The following is an 18,723-nucleotide window of genomic DNA, read 5'->3' on the forward strand; positions in this document are numbered from 1 at the left end:
TGGCTGAGTCATGTCAGTCCACCATTAGGTCATCCGATTCTGACCAAGTCCAGGCTTCATCATAAGCCCTATTGTTCATAAATTCCTCCATCCTTCTAGCTTCCTCGAGATTGTAACTTTTCTTCGAGTTCAGAACATTACTTCCTAATCTTGGCAATGTCGCTTGACTTCCTGTCCTTGAGCCTGTCTCTCCTAGAGCACGTTCAGCACAGTTAATAGACTGCATTCTTTGTTTATAATATCAACGTGGTAAAGGTTTCCACTTCTTCTAAAATGTAAGGCTCCGCTCTGGACAAGCTTTCACGACCACAGCCATTTCTCCGTAAATCTTAGGCCTCTCTTGGAAACTATTATTTAAACAAACACAAGACATCAATTAATTAAAGAACTGAACCCCATTCTGTTACCCACCCCCTTTGCTAAATAAAAACCCATTCATTTATGTTACCTAGCTAAGCACACAAAGCAGCATTTATATCTACCTTCTTCTTCTGGACTGCAAGAATTCTCCACGAGCTTTTGTCACAGAAAAGACATGACATGAGCACACAAATAAGCACATGCCATTAATTAAACAGCTGCATTTAATACTGACAAAGACAATAGACAAAGTTAGTTTATTATTTTCTCTTCGCATTAAAGCACATAAGTTAATCCCGCGTGTTTTCTGTAAAATGCGTTTTAAAACTAAGTTGATTAATATTTCATCCCATGCTTGTTAGTTCAATTACATTGGTTATGGAAGTATACCTTCGCATGTTTGAACAAAATATTGCTTAACACCTTGCTCCATCAACACCCTCATCTGGTGATTTCAAAATCACCAAACTACACCCAAAATTTTAAGAGAAAATTTTCAACCCTTGAACATGTTTTGGACTTTCTTAGTATTAGTATTTCTAAAGACTTGATTCAGCTGTTTGTCTGCTACTCTCATATTGAGTTCTACGAAACTCTTCTAATTCTATTTCATTTTGTTTTTCTTTTCTGAGTTTGTAAATACTTTTCTTTTCCCTTATATGTTTCTTTCTCTTGTGTAACATGTAACTAATTTTTAACAAAAGTATCACTATGATTATGACTATTAAAGGATAAAGTATTTTGCCTAGAATTGAACTACCATTCTCTTGAAACCCTTTCCCAATTGCTGCAAATCTTTTGCCCAAACGTTCTGAAAAATGTTCATCGTCTAAAGGTTCTATCTCAGTATGTAATTCTGTTATATTCTTGATATACATCTCTATGTTCTGGCACTTATCTGGAATGTATGTGCAGTAATGCTGGACATGTAAAATTCCACAGACTCCTCCTTCTTTTGCAAGCGGTATGTCTAGTGCAAGACGGTTCTGCATTACCATAGATCTCATGGCAATGAGCTCTGTATTTACTAATTGAAATCCACTAGCAGTATCAGTAGACAATCTATCAACATTTGTAGACATTTTTCTAATATTGTTTGCATTCAGGGTTATTCGTACCATAGGAATAAGTGCACCAAATATGTCACCCATTATTTCTGAAAAGCTTTCCCTTCTGAATCTACTTAGATGGTTACTCATTTCAAATGAGCCTTTTACACTTCTATCTACATGAAAAAATTTGGGAAAAACTGAACCAACATAGCAGGTCCCATACCAGTGGTCTGGGAGACTACAATAGGCTTTGTTCCCACAAACAAAATAAATCCCAGGGAAAATTGGATTTTTACCTCCTTTAAATCCCCATCCCCCTAAGATACGATAAGTATCTTCACATTGACTAGCACCTACAAAATAATTGTCAAACTGAGTATTATCTCTTCTTATACAGAGTTTTCCACTAACAGGTGTATCTATATGAATCGCAACATTCTCATTTCTACCATTAAGCTTTTCATCTTCAATTTGCCAAAACTTAGATTTGGTTTGTGTCAGCATTTCATTTAGTTTATAAATTGACCTTCTCTCCTCGACCATATTCAAAAATAATTTCTCCTCAGTTTTCAATTTACATGTTAAGTTATTTCTAAAAGCATATTCATAAGTAAGTTCATTAGTTACTATGAAAAATTCCCTCATCTGTTTAGCATGTTTCAGTTTATTCAGACTGTTATCAACTTTTAAATTTGCAAAAAGTTCATCGAAATTTGAGCAATAGTACTCTAAACGACCTGTTTGATAAAACAAACTAGTTATTACACTACAAGTAATTCCATAAGTAAGAGGAAGCATATTATAGGTAATTCCCTCAGACACAGAAGTAGGTCATTTTACACAAATGTAGCAATCTTTTACATCCATTACCTTAACATATTCAGATAAAAGTCTTGAGAAGGTATTTCTAGAAAAATCTCCTACAGATCTATCTTGGTGTATTTCTGGTTTATGCTCAATGATTCTATTAGTCTTGCCATGATTATCATGATTAACCACAGCTTTACTGTTCATATTAGTTCTATACACTTCTTTATCTATTCCAAAAGGAAAAATGACATCTAAAATTAACCAAACCAGGATTAACAAAATCACACATATTGAAGACATTTTGCAACATCTTCTAAGTATAGAACATCTCGAATTACTATTAGTAGAAGAAGGCATCTTTACTTATAAACAAGAGCCTTTAAAAAAAAACTAAAATTCAAAAATTGCAAAAATTTCAAAATTGCAACTATACACCCCTCTAATTTATTTTACATTTTTTTTAACAAAGTATCTTATTCTCTAACAGCTTTTCTTTGACCTTATGTCTTACATCAATGTGTTTTTCCAGCTAACACAATTTCTTCGACCTTGGGTCACCTAACACATTTTCTTCAACCTTGTGTCAGAACAAAATCAATCATTATCATCATCACTGGTATCATCTAAAACTATTCTACTGCTATCCACCTCAACTACTGGTGGGATAATAATGTAAGTCCACTCAGGGGACTTGTATTTCTGATTTGGTTTTACTACCCTTTTTGCTCTACTGTTTATCACTTCAATTTTCTTTCCTGCTTGAATTTTCTTATCTCCCTTTTGACTTGAGACCTCATTGACTTGCTCTTTTGCTATTTTGAATTTTAGGCCTTCATTTTCACCTGGCCAATTATCTCCTTTTCTTGATAGTTTCTGTTTCGGTTCATTTTGATTACTCTTTGCTCTCCAAGCTCTTTTCCTTGAACTTTTCACTCTTGATACTTCATCACTTTCATCTGTCTCGCTATATGTAATATCAACTCTAGATTCAGGTACTTCTTTACTCGGCAGTTTCACTCTGTTAGGAACATCATCCTTATAGCTGGTACTTGGAATTTCGTCTTCTTCTTCTTCTTCAATTACCTCCAGTCCACCAGTTTCAGAATCTTCGTTCCTTCTTCCAGAGCTTCCAATCTGCTTTTCAATACTCTCCTGATCTTGAGATATTTCTTGCTCAGACTCCTTTTCTACTTCTTGATCTAGCAGATCTTCATCATTTTCAGAGTCTTGTATCACAATCTCTTCATTTTCTTCATTCAATGCCTCATTCGCAATTGTATTTTCCAGATGTCGACCTTCTTGTCGATCTTCAGGATCTGGATTTCTTTCAGCTTCTTCTTCAGAATCTGAATCAGCTGTTGTATCACCTTCTTCAGGATTTTCAGGAGTTGGGACTCGTATGGTATGACTAGCATGAATCCATCTCTTCAAACCTCTACACTTTACTGCATTTGTTGTCAGAAGTATCACCTGTCTTGCCTTCTGCCATCTGGGTACTAGGCAGTTTCTTCTTCGGTGAACTTTTGTCCTCACCCAGTCTCCAGGTAACAGATCATGAGCTTGTTCCTTTTCTTTTGTGATTACCTCAGTTCCCACCTGATGGAACACAGAAGTCACCACATCAGATAGATTTTTACAGTAATCCATTATGATGCTATCATTAATGTTCAACAGTTTATCAGCTGGAACAAATGCTTGCCTCATGACTCTGCCCATTAAAATTTCATGAGGACTCAAACCTGTTTTTCTATCTGGAATGCTTCTCAAAGACATCAAAACAAGTGGAAGTGCGTCTGTCCACTTCATTCCTGTAGCTAAACACATCTTAGCTATTCTGTTTTTTATTGTGCCATTTACTTGCTCAACAACACCTGATGCTTCCGGTCTGTAAGCACAGTGTAGCGTTTGCATTATATCTAAAGCTTCACAAACCAATTGTAGCAATCTGTTTTCAAAATGTGTACCACGATCTGTCTCGACCGTCACAGGAAATCCATACCTTGGTATGATTTCTCTCAAACGCAATTTTGCCACAGTAATTGAGTCATTGCGACGTGTTGGAAAAGCTTCCACCCATCTTGAAAACAAACAAACTATCACCAAGACATATCTAAGTTTGTTATGAGGTGACATGTCAATGAAATCAAGCTGTAATCTGGTAAAAGGACCACCCTCCCGTCCTATGGTTCCCATGCTCACAAAAGTTTTTCTGTTTGGATTGATCTGTTGGCATGTTAAACACCTCTGACAAAGGGATTCTGCAATTACTATGAATTTTGGATTGTACCATGTTTGTCTAAACAATCTAATCATTGAGTCTCTGCCAATATGTCCTGAACCATGATACATGCGTGCCATGTCAGAAATCATGCTGTCTGGCATAACTACTCTGTCATCTTTGTAAACCCAAACTTCATCTTCTTCTCTTTGTCTGCAACCTGCTTTTAACCATGAGTTTGAGTTTGAGTTTAAAAGTTCTTGTAAAGCGCGACGTATACCAGCGGTTTCTTGGCGCTATAGCTAACGGGGACTGAGGTTTAAAGGGAAGGAAGGAGAAGGGAACAGTTATTCAAAGGATTTGGTGAATAAATGGGTTTTAAGGCATTTACGGAATTGTGAGTAGAGAGGAACCATATGTTTTCCTCTTCATCATCTGCCTCATCTTGCATCTGTTTTACTCCTTTCCAAGTTTCAACTACAGATGTTAGCATAAGTGAGTTCAAAACATGTTCATTATTTTTTTCCCGATTGATTGACACATTATTTTTCGCACAGAATTTAGCAACCTCATCAGCATATGAATTTCCTTTTGTTATGAAATCCTCTCCCTTTTTATGTGCTGTGCATTTTACAACAGCAATCTTTTCTGGTAGCTGAATTCCTTCAATCAACCTTTTGATCAACTGTGCATTTCTTATTGGGGATCCTGCAGAAGTTAAATAACCTCTTTGAGACCAGAGCTGGCCATAGTCATGGACTACACCATAACCATACTGACCATCAGTCACTACAGTTATCTTTTGCTCTTTTCCCAATTCACATGCACGAATCAAAGCAACCAATTCCGCTACTTGAGCTGAACGAATTCCTTTGAGACAAGAAGCTTCAATCACCTCTGCAACTGTGCACACAGAGTATGCTGCACTCAGAACACCTTCATCTGTTCTTAAGCATGAACCATCAACAAACAAAACATAATCTGATTCTTCTACTGGGACATCTTTTATGTCCTGTCTGGGTTTTGTGCAATATTCTAATACATCCAGACATTCATGATCAACTTCATTTCTGATTTCTGTTTCTGTACCATCCAGTAATAATGTAGAAGGATTTAAATTCACACATCTCGCAATTGAGACGTTGTCTGAACCAAGGATAATCTTTTCATATTTTGCTAGCCTACTGTTCGTCAAATGGTGTGTTCTGCTTCTTGTGAGGAGAATATCAACTGAGTGTGGTACATACACTTTTACAGGATATCCCATTATTATTCCTTCACTTTGTTCCAGACTCACACTGGTTGCAGCTACTGCTTTTAAGCAGCCTGGTAATGCTTTTGCAACAGGGTCAAGGACTGCTGAGAAATATCGGCTTTCTCAGTCTTCCATGTCTCTGAATCAAAACTGATAGTGCACATCCTTCTCTTTCACTGCAATACAACTCAAACTCCTTTTCATAGTCTGGCATTCCCAATGCTGGAGCTTCACACAAACCTTTTTTTAAATGTTCAAAAGCCTCTAATTCAGTTTCTGTTAAGGTAATCAGGTCTTTTATGTCTGCTTTTGTCAGTCTCTGCAATGGCTTTGCAGTTACTGAAAATCCACTAATCCATTGACGACAATAACCTACCATTCCTAGAAACATTCTGACCTGTCTCTGTGTATTTGGAGGTTGCATTGCCTGAATCATTTTTATTCTCCCAGTTGTCACACTTCTGACTCCTTTTGCAATTCTGTGACCAAGATATTTTACTTCTTGTTTGCAAAACTGTAATTTTGCAGGAGACACTTTATGTCCCTCATCTGCTAGATGATTCAAAAGAGTAATGGTATCTGTTACACAATTATCTCTTGTTTTTGCAGCCCCAAGGAGATCATCAATATACGGCACTAATGTAGATTTTCCAGGTAAATCTAGATCTTCCAAAGATTTCTTTAGCAACTGATTAAAAATAGATGGACTTTCTGTATACCCTTGAGGGATACGACACCATGCTAATATTCGCTCTTTGAACCGGAACGCAAAAATTTGCTGGCTTTCTGGATGCAATGGAACAGTAAAGAACGCGTTACATAAATCAATAACTGTATACCATTCTGCATCATGTGGAATCTAATATAAAATTACCGCTGGGTTTGGTACAACTGGGCAACATGGAACAACTATTTGATTAACCTTTCTCAGGTCTTGAACAATCCTGAAAGTTCCGTTTGGCTTTTTGATTCCCATAATCGGTGAATTACATGGACTGCTCTCAATTTCTTTTAGAACACCCTGTTTTATGAATTTGTCAATTACAAGAATGACTCCTTCAATAACTTCTGCTTTCATTTTATCCTGAGGAATGTTTGGAAAATCTGCTCCTTGTTTTACGGTTATTTTTACTGGATCTACATTTTTCTTCAAGCCCATTTCATCACCAGTGAGATCCCAAATTTTATCATAGACTGTCTCTTTTAATTCTTCAGGTAGATTATGTTTATCAAATGCAGGAACTAATATACTCTCTTCTGCTTCAACCATTAACATTGTAAACTTGTAAAGACCATCTTCTTCTTGAGTTTGGAGCTCAATACCATCCGGTGAATAATATATTTTACAGTTCATCTTGCAAAGGATGTCTCTCCCTAACAAGATTACAGGACTGCTGTCACAAACTACAAATTTATGCATGTCCTTAAATTTGCCAATTTCAACTTCAACTGGTTTTGTTAAATCTGTTTTAATTTGTTGATTAGCTACACCTATTACTTGGATTGTATCCCCAGAGAGAGGTAGGTTTTCTATTTCCACTGATATAACAGTAGAACGGGTAGCACCTGTGTCCACTAGAAAAGTGATTTCTACATCATTCACTTTACCATTTACAAATGGACCGGACTGATCTACCTCAAGAGTGGCTCCAAGCACACACTCTTCCTCCTCTCTCAGGCACCGTCAGAAGTAATCCTCAGATTCACTCCCTCCATCTTCTTTCAACCAAAACTGTTGAGAAACATTCAACACATTCACTCTTGGCGGTCTGTTTACCTGTTCACCTCCGCTCAATCCTGTTTTTGTACTGTATCTCTGCACATTTACACAATTTGGAAGTGGCGGTTGTGGAATCTAACTCTGATGATTCACTACCTGTCGCTGTAGCTGTTGCTGCAGATTCATCTCATTCTGCATCTGTGGATTTAATGGTGCATTTTTAAAATTTCTGGGCGGATTTTTACATTCGCGCTTCCAGTGTCCAATTTCGCCACAATTAAAACATGGGAGTTTCTGCTTCAACTCTTCAATATTTACCATCAATCTTGGCTTATTATAATTACCTTTAAATTTGCCTTGATTCTGATTAACATCTTTGTTTCCTATTGTTGCTATTTGTTGTTCAGCCACTTTTACCTGTGCCCACATAGCTTTTTCTTTTAGCTTCTTTTGTTTAGCATCTAATTCATCACTACAGTATTTTGCTTTCCTCAAAATATCATCTACTGTAAGCGTTTGCCAACCAACTATTCCATTTCTTATCATTTCACCAACTTCAGGTCTTAAGCCATAAACAAACCTGTATATGAAGTGACTCATATACTTCTCACTCAATTTTTCATAACCACTGTATTGTTTAAATACCAGCAGTAATCTTCCATAGAATTGATGTACTGATTCTTTTGGCTCTTGGTTTGTTCTATCTATTTTAACCCAATCTACTTCTTTTGGTGGAATCTTGTTTTTCAACCACACAATTACCTTATCGTACAGATTCATAACATCTGACGAAGGAGCACCTGTTACTCTATCTCGAACAGGTTCTTCTTTAGGCCAATCTATAGAAATTTTACATTCTGTCCGTAGATCTGATGGGACAACTATGTCAAAGAATCCATCAAGATCAACCCACAGAACTTTTGAAACCTTCACAAATCTGTCTACCTGTCGATACCATTCCACAGGTTTTTCTCTCAGCCGACGAAAATCATTTGTGAACAGTAAAATGTCTTGTCTTGACCATGGGACATGCACATACCCTCCTCCTGGTATTTCTCTCATTGGAAATTCATTTGCTACTTCTCCTCTTTCTCATCTGTCTTCCTCTCTTTTCTTTGTCCACTTCTTTGTCTCCATTTACTTAATTCACCCAGTTTTTTAATAAACACAATTCTTTCTTTTATATGAATGATTCTTCCTGTGGTATTCATATTTTCAATGTCTTTTTCAGAGAAATCCACTCTATAATTTTTCTGCAAATTTTTCTGTCTACTTAAATCTACTTCTAATTCAGTAGCCATATCCTTCAATTGATCATATTTGGTTTTCGTTTACCATGTTATACTTTTACAAATAAATATTAATTCATCATCCTGATATGCCTTCAAACTGTCAGTTCCATTTGTACCAATAATTAATTCCTCCAAATCCGCTTTCAACTTTGCAACATCAAGCAATTTAATTTCTGGGGTTCGTGGAGTGTGTGTTAAATCTATTTTATTTATGCTCTTTTCTGGAGTTCCAGAATCAGATTCTGCACCTGACGGAGATTTACATGGCGAACCTTGATTAAAAGTTAAATCAGGCATCATTGTTTTCTCTCGGTGAATCTCAGATAAATCTGAATAAAATTTTTCAGCCACTTTCTGAATTTCTGCATTTAATGGAATAGTCAAAGTTGAATGTCTAATTTCTCTTTGATCAAATACTGGAACAACAGGTCCAATCGTTACTGGTACTGTTACTGCTTCCATGCTTTTAGTTAACTGCTGTATTCATTCTTCTTTTGAACGGAAATACTCTGAAGTATTTGGCAACTCCTCACATCTTTCTGTTCTCATTACATTTCTTGGAATTTCATTTCTCTGAACTGGGGTTTCAAAATTATTTCTGGGAGTTTCAATAAAATTTCTATTTTCTCCTGATATACTAGAATTAGATCTTGTTTCTACTATTTCAGGTGTTTTCCTATTATTCTGATTTAATATGGGTGATGTCTCATCAATAATCTCCCTTGGAGGAGCACTTGGGGTAATTCTTGGTGGAACCCTTGGGGAAGACCATGAACAAACTGGTTGGTAAGGTGGCGGTTTTGGTTTTGTAATAAAAATCTCTTCTAAAACTGCATCCTCTTGATCACTTTCTTCACCAATATTATTTAACTTTTGAGCACTCTTTTGACCAGTTGCCTCACCAAGTAATCTTGCTGGGTACAAACCATCGCCCATGTCTGCACGTCTCCATCGACGCATTCTATCCTCATGTGTTTCCCTGCTAATATCTAATCTAGTACCTCTTGATACGCCTCTATTTTCTCGTTCTAATTCAAACATTTCATCCTCCCATTCAGCTAAAGCCTCAAATTGTGTAGGTCTAGGCCTTGGTACAAGACTTGTCATCCTTTCTCTTAGGTTTTTCAAAACCTTGATATTAAATGATCCATCTTCCGGCCATGCTAATACACCATCATTTCTAGTATATTCCATCCAATTCTCAATCCAAAGACAAGTATGATAACCATATTCACCAGACATATAAGCTGCAGGTGTTTTGTACTTATGAAGTAATCGTCCACCTCGCGTTTTAATTTTCTTGTCAGGTTTAATTTTATTTTTTAATTTCTGAAACCATGAAAGCTTCTTTTTCTCCTTTTTGTAATAGTAATCCATGTTTTAAAACAATTCCGCTTACTTTGGAATAGATCGTAACTATTTCTTTGTTGTTCTGGAAAACCAACCAATCCGTGCGCGAAACTCACCAACAAGCCAATCAGCTTAAGCTTCGTCACTATTCTGCTCAACCAATAGAATTACTGCTTTTCAGGAAGAGCCAATCAGCTGCAAGCTTGTCCTAGTCACGTGAACCAATCTGTGACGTATGTTAGCCAATCACAGCGCGACTCTTGTGACGTATGCTGCCGCTGCAGCTTCTCCTCTGTCCCTCGCTCCGCTTTCTCACCCCTCCTTTACAAAATAGTTTCACAGCGCCATATTTTACACATCTTTTCAATTGAATTCAGTTAGTAACTCCACAAAAACAAACCATTTGTCTGTTTCGCTAAAATAGAGTGATAGCTTTCCAGTCATTCAGGTATTCTTTTGCGTGTAATAGACAACGCTATTTTCACAGAATATTTAGATTCGTCGATAAAGTAAGGCTACTCTACCCTTCTATCAGTTAATAATGAACTCGTTTCCCTCTGAATGCACATATAGTAACAATTCAAAGTTTAACTCGATCATACATTACAAAATCATTTACGCACATTCAAATGGAAAAATCCCTAACCATACATACATGAATCTTTTAGTAGGACTTTAACCCACCAGGAGAAACCTACACTCGTCAGTAAGATAGACAACGCTTCCTTACCCTTCACTCAAGCTTGGATAAATTCTACTACTCTTTTCACAGTGAGTTTTAAAGTAGGACAGGTGTCCCTATACTCGAAAGCTACGATTTCATAGGCAATCCTCACTATGCATTTTACCTTACACACCTATGGTCCCTAAACTTGTGCTGTACGTCCACAACACTAGTGATATATGACAATACCACTATTTTGAAACAGATCAAATGCACTGTGTAACTTCACCTGTCACACTACTCATGCCGGCACAACTAGGAATTTTCACACTGCTGGAAAAGACCTTTCGACTACATATAACAACTTAGCAAACTTAACATGTTTTAGACATGAATCCTATGTATTTACCATGTAGCATGTCAGTTACCATAGTAACCGTAACTCTGCTACCAAGAAATTGATCCAGCGCTCCTATTGAAAAACTGTCCCAATAACGCTACTTATCACCTCAATACTCACCATCAATGAAACACAAATAAGGCCCATAACACCAATGAGACAATTTTTGAGCAACTGAATCATGTGGCCTGATTAATAAAACTACGCTCATACTATTTACACTATTATATACAACTGCAGTTTAACTATTTTCACCATGCTTTTTATACATTAATCATTTATAATCAAGCCACTAATGGCGATTGAATCGACTGATGGTAACTAGATCATGAATAAACAAGACCAGCTTGTCATTTCAAATCTATTTTTATTAACTTTATTCATAAAGTAGATTAGCAAAAAGGTTTAAAGTCTTTATTTCATAAGAAACTTGAAAGAAGCATTTTTATTATGGAGTTAAATCAATGAACTGACATTAAGAAACAAGTTCAGCATCATGAGTTATTAGCAAAATAACAGTTTCCATTCCCTAAACCCTATTTCCCTGTCTAATTCTCTCTTCACCTAGAAAGGAAAAATCATTTAAAGTCTGCTATCCTTACGTGCACCAAAGTCCAACAGCATGACATGTCAATCTGGAATCGGAAGGCAAGAGCCCCCTCCTGCCCATGAGGTCAGATTTTATTCCTTTCTAACTAGCTAAATTGACTACATTTTGCATACTTTCTCAAAAATCCTTTTTCGCCATTGGCTGAGTCATGTCAGTCCACCATTAGGTCATCCGATTCTGACCAAGTCCAGGCTTCATCATAAGCCCTATTGTTCATAAATTCCTCCATCCTTCTAGCTTCCTCGAGATTGTAACTTTTCTTCGAGTTCAGAACATTACTTCCTAATCTTGGCAATGTCGCTTGACTTCCTGTCCTTGAGCCTGTCTCTCCTAGAGCACGTTCAGCACAGTTAATAGACTGCATTCTTTGTTTATAATATCAACGTGGTAAAGGTTTCCACTTCTGCTCAAATTTAAGGCTCCGCTCCGGACAAGCTTTCACAACCACAGCCATTTCTCCGTAAATCTTAGGCCTCTCTTGGAAACTATTATTTAAACAAACACAAGACATCAATTAATTAAAGAACTGAAACCCATTCTGTTACCCACCCCCTTTGCTAAATAAAAACCCATTAATTTATGTTACCTAGTTAAGCACACAAAGCAGCATTTATATGTACCTTCTTCTTCTGGACTGCAAGAATTCTCCACGAGCTTTTGTCACAGAAAAGACATGACATAAGCACACAAATAAGCACATGCTATTAATTAAACAGCTGCATTTAATACTGACAAAGACAATAGACAAAGTTAGTTTATTATTTTCTCTTCGCATTTGCAACATAAAGAACATAAGTTAATCCCGCGTGTTTTCTGTAAAATGCGTTTTAAAACTAAGTTGATTAATATTTCATCCCATGCTTGTTAGTTCAATTACATTGGTTATGGAAGTATAACTTCGCAAGTTTGAACAAAATATTGCTCAACATCTTGCTCCATCACCAACAATATAGTTTTGCAAAAACCATGACAAAACTCTGACAAAGACAGAAGTCTGGAAGTCAGGTTTTGCCAATGCTTGTTTACTTTCTTGACTTGTGCAAAGCTTGGCTGAATTTCCATGTTGGCGGCCTTCCCGACTTAGAAAGTTCCAAACAATAGGTACAAATTCTGAACCAGAGGTTCTTAACCTTTTGACGTCTGGGACCCCCTAGCCGTGTCAATAATTGGTACCTCAACAATATTAAAGAAAAACACAATGTATATGAATGCAGCACATCTCTTTTCCATGTAACTGCATATTTAAGTATTAGAGTGACTACACTTCTGTATTCGCCACTCAATAGGTAATCATGTAAAATCAAAATGTCAGCAGAAGTGGTGGAACAAACAAAGTAACTGGATTGACTGTGGTCCCAATTAGTTCATTCCAATTTTGATTGGCAATAATAAAGCTTTGAATGAATAAACCTCTAGACTATGCAGTGTCCTAACGCCAAAAAGTGTCAAAGACAGTGATTGTATAAAAGCTGCAGAACCAAGGGATCATTTGAGAAGTCGTACTCTGCCTTTGAAAGTATTTCAGTTCTGCTGAAAAGAGCAGACAGGCTCCATTTCCAATACAAGTACAGTAGTTGCTTGGCCTCTGTAAGCCCCACATACAGCAGTAAGTAGGAGAACCTTCAGCTAGGAAATGCTTTTTGTGAAGTTTACTCGTGTACTCATACATAGATCACCAGGTGCTTTTTAGAGAAAGAAAATGATAAACAATTATTTATAGTGAGAATTGTGACTGTGCGCATACAAACATGCTCCGTCCTAATCTAACAATTAGCTTTTGATTAAGAATGGTTTTTAAATGTTTTTCATTTTTTTTTCAACATATCTTTATTGATGATATGACTGCATCTAGCAAATATACAGGGGAGGAAATATAGAAGACTTCAAGTAAGTATTGCTGTTAACGGATGCAACTATAATCCTCATGGGACGAAACATTGTCATACAATAATTCGCTCAAAATTCTTATGATTATAGATAGAAATTAAAGGTTAGAGGTCATATGGATCCATTGTACCCCTGTTTGGGCACCAAGGGCGACCAGCGTTGCTGAGACCACTGGTTAAGAACCTTTTACCTAATCAATAGCACAGATGTAAACTGTATTTGAGGCAGCAGTCTGCTATCCCGCTTCTTCAGCCAACTCACTATGCATTCTGGACACGGTAGTTTTATACCAATATATTTCCAAGTTACAATGTGGTTCGCTGTGGGGCCGGCTGCTGGCTGTTTAAAGGCATATCTGATTCAGTTTTCAGTCTGCACAAAAGCAGCGTAGAGGGGCACTGTCCTCAGATGTTGGTAAGATTAAGGAGACATCTGTTTATTCTGGAGCAAATCACAGGCATCCTTTCCAAAATGTCTTCAACCTGTCTCAATTAATGGAGCCAATTTGACCAATTTGCAGTGTTCTGCATTTACTAATCTGCTGCTTGGCAACTAGCGGCACAGCAGATAAGGTTCGCTCAACAGAAAATTTGCTTTAGAGCATCCCAATTGTGGCGAATTGTATATATATGTAGTCAGAAAAGTGTGTGCTCTCATACATAGATGCAGGGCCGGTTTTAGGGCAGTGTGACTGCTGCGGCTGTACTGGGCGCTGACCTGGAGGGTGGCGCTGACATCAGTGGGGCGGTGTTTAGCAATTACGTACGATTTAAAAGCATCTGTTGCAGAGTCCCTTGTGCATCCAGCTTTCCGACAGCGGTACAAATGTCATGATCATTTTTGTGATTAATGTTCTTGCTAGAGGTAGAGATCGGAGTTTTGTCAGGTGGCAGCTTTAAAAAAAAAATGTTTAACTCTTTTTATTAACATTGCTCATACCAGTTGACACGTCAATCCATTCAAATTGCATCAGACAAGCAGGCAGTGTGCAATGTAAAGAATAGTCACTATTAACAATCATTTGGACATTCACAGTAAGACCCCTATCCGTCTAGTACCAGTTTTGACTCGCCCTAAATAACTGCAGAAATGTAGCATTCCTGCTCCAAAGAACAGATCTGTATTTTATGTGGATAACTAAATTGAATGGTAAAGTATGCATTTTCTAGCGCATTAAAAATACTTAGTGCCTGATCATAACTTTGGAGGTCCTGGAGTGGGCCGCCAAGCCGCGGCCCCGCTCCAGGACTGCCAAAGCTGTCTGCACACTGCCCCCTGGATGACAAGTTAAAATCTGGCTGGTGGTCCTGCAGCGACTAGCCCACAACTGGGGGCACATACAGACAAGGGGGCACACCATGGGCCCCTCTGCACGCACCTCCCATGCACAGGGGCAAGAGAGGGCCCTAGAGGGCCCCCTTTCTTTACTCAGGGCACCACCAAGCATATTTCAACCCTCAGACCGCTGTGGGACTGCCAGGGAACATGGTTCTCCGTTGGTTGCAGCGGTGCAATTGCAGTCCAACTGCCCTAGTCATAATAGCACTAGTGCAGTGTGGCTGGACAGCCACCACTGCTCCCCCAGGTCTGGCGGTCCTCGGACCACCAGACTTGCAAACAACCCTTAAATTGTATGTGAAACAAGTGCTATTGGGAGATAAGGTGCACGTTTGTTCAGGTGACGGTGAGTGATCCAAGGAGGTCATATGGGTGGGTGGGGGTGCCAAAAGTGATTGTTGCACTGGGAGCCACCAGCGCAAAAAGCCAGCTGAAGTCATCATGCAGATACATTGCTGGGAAAAGTATGAAACTTTCCCTACTCTAAATTTTTGAATTGTTTGTTTAATTTAAGGAACTTTGAGATCTTCACCAAGTGTGCCAACATTGTGCCAAAAGCTCCAAAATGACAAAGATTTTAAAGTAACAAAAAGTTTTTTGTGGTAGAAAAATCTTCAAAATAATGGTTTTGCAGCAAAATTCAATCCCCTGAGAAAACCTTTTAGGTGGAAAACATCACTCCATAAAAGTTGGGGGAAGGAAACAGGCTTAACAAACTAATGAAGGGTAATAGATTTTGACAGCACCCCTTTGATGGCAATATTATAATTTCATACATCCGAAGGGCTTCATTACAAATGTTTTGGTATCATACATAGTATGCCCTCCATCTCCCGATGTTACATAGGCCAGGGTCCAAGGTAGTTTGAGAGGAGGGGAAGTACCAGGAATTACGAGATATGCCCTAAGAATACCATCAGAAATTAGGAATTATCTGGAGAATTTGGAGAACCACACATCCCTCTTATTTTTGATTGAGTTTAACACAGGCTGTTTGCCTACATAAATCAATTAAATTGCCTGGATGGAAAGCAGTGGACATCACAATCCTAGTGGAGTCAGTACTGCCTGTTATAAGCCTTAAAACATTTTCAAGGCCCTCGGAAAGAGGACTAGGTTTAGTTTTTCAGTAATGCCAGTAAGCATTCTGTGACCTAATATAAGAATAATAACATATGCATCATATTTTGTTTAGTGTGGTTGGCTGAAAATCCTCACCTGGCTCATTCAACATCACTCTCATGAAAAGGGGCCAGTTGACAGATAGAAAAATAGTTAACATAGTGACACATAAAGCAAAGTGGGAATTAAGGTGTCCGACTACCCTTTGTATAATTTTAAACATGGAAAGAAGTGGGTATTGGCAGATGCAACAGCACGGGATACATCCACAATAATAGAAAATGGTTGTACTTGAGTAACCAGGTTGGCATAAACAGGCACATCACTATCTGACTAAAACACTGCATAACACCTACGCACAGGAAGTACAAAGATTCCAAGTTACAACTACTGACAGGCATCGCCAAATCTACATGAACTTTTGGGTAAGTATTTCTGGGGCCGTATTATGGAAGTTCCCCGGGGGCGCAATGGGCATTTGGGCCCACTTTTAAACCCCCGGGACACTGTGGGACTACAGAAAGGGGCTGCAGACGCTTGTGCCCCCCCTTGTTTAATACCAATAGCGCTGGCGCACATAAAGCACCTAGTGTGATCGTCTGTGCCCGGGTGCTTCTAAAGTGAGCAGAGAGAGTGCTCAATGAGCTAAGCACCCCATGCTCGAACATACTGTACCTTTCCATCACATGAAATGTATAAAGTTAAACTGGGTAATGGTAACCTCTGATATTTGCAGTGCTAATAAACTGCAAAAGTGTAGTGTTCTGTGCTACATAAACAACAAGCTTTTGTATGAGGTATTACTTTTAGTCAGGTTGTACAGCAGGGCGGCTGCAAGTTAGTAACAGACTTTCAACGATGCTGCACAGCAGCTGCGTTGCTGTACAACTTGGCTAAAAGACATTGTCAAACCTAATAGCTCCTGCATAGGCGAGACCTATTTGCTTTGCCAATGTTTGTTGTTGCATAGTCTAGCATAGGGTGTGTGTGTTTATTGGAGACTACACCAGTCGCCCCTAACATTCAGTAGACCAATAAACTAATAGCTTGTGATGACGTGGAACTGCTTACGGACTTGCGCTGCAACCACACATGGGCCGTAAAATCACATTAACCTGGGTCTCCTTACCACTGGGATCCTGCTCAAATTCCCAACACTCACCACTACTGCTGGGAATGGGGATGATCTGCGGACTTTGGAACTGTCCCTTCCACCTCTCCTCTCTCCTCTCTTGACCTGGGGGCGAGCAGGAGGGTGAGGCGAACGGCGTTCACCAGCAACACTGTGACCGGTGCTCTTGATAGAACTTTGACGATGCCCCCTGGGCAGAACCCCTAACTGTCTATACTTACCGTGGTGCCCGAGCAACCTTCGCTGATACCCAGTGGAGCTGTCCTATGCAGCTATAGAGGAGTTTGGCGAAAGCTGTACGATACCGAGAGCAAAATAATATACAAGGAATCACTCGCTCGGTATAAACAGATGATTGCAGAGGCAAAAAGAATTTATTACGCCGAACAAATTGAAAAGGCAAAAAACTGAAGTAAAGAGTTATTTGACATTACTAAGCTCCTCTCCGGCATCACGCAGGATCTCTCACCTCCCCCCTCACAACATCTTTGCGATGCCCTATCCAATTACTTTTTCACGAAAGTAAATGACATTTATCAGGCTTTTGCCAGTCTCCCGTTTCTGGCCAAAGTCGTAGAAAAAGCTATGAATCAGCAGCTTTCGGACTTTGTAGAGCAACATCAGCTGCTCGATAACACCCAGTTCGGATTCCGTAAATGCCACGGCACGGAAACCGCCCTCCTAAAAGCGGCTGATGATATCAGAGCCATACGGGATCAGGGGGGGACAGCAGTTCTGGTCATGCTGGACCTCTCTGCGGCCTTCGACACGGTCAACCATAAGATCTTGGCCGACCGTGTCGGACGGATGGGGGTCCAGAAAACTGCGCTGGACCTACTTGTATCGTTCCTGGCTGACAGAACGCAGGCGGTATCCCTAGGACCATACCAATCCTCTAAGGTGTCCCTGCCTTGTGGGGTTCCGCAAGGCTCATCCCTAAGTCCAACACTGTTTAATATCTATGTGTCGGACTTTGCTAGTGTCATCAAAGCATTTGGGATGAGCCTAACCTCCTATGCCGACGACACCCAATTGGTATTGGCCATTAAAGGGGATGGTGAGGAGGTGGCCACACGTTTCACAAGAGGGATGGTAGCCATAGGTGACTGGATGGCCACGAATTGTCTTAAGCTTAATTCAGAAAAGACTGAAGTGGTCATTTTCGGTCACCTTTCTCCTGGCTGGTCATCTGTCTGGTGGCCAACATCGTTTGGAACGCCTCCTAATCCAGCTCTTAAAGTCAGGAATCTTGGCGTCACCTTCGATGTGGGTCTTAATTTCATGGCGCATGCTAACAAAATTGCTGCCACGGCTCACATGAAACTCAAAATGATAAGGAAAATTCTACCTTTTCTACCGGATTCAGCCAGGAAAACTCTGATCAGTGCATTGGTGTTGTCTGCCTTGGATTATTGTAACGCCCTCTTCCTACATGCCCAAACTCGAGTGACAAACAAGATGCAGTCAATTCAAAACGCAGCAGCCCGGCTGCTTTCGGGTCTTCGCAAGTTTG

The sequence above is a fragment of the Lissotriton helveticus genome, chromosome 1_1 (assembly GCF_964261635.1).
Source record: "Lissotriton helveticus chromosome 1_1, aLisHel1.1, whole genome shotgun sequence".
Lineage (NCBI taxonomy): Eukaryota > Metazoa > Chordata > Amphibia > Caudata > Salamandridae > Lissotriton > Lissotriton helveticus.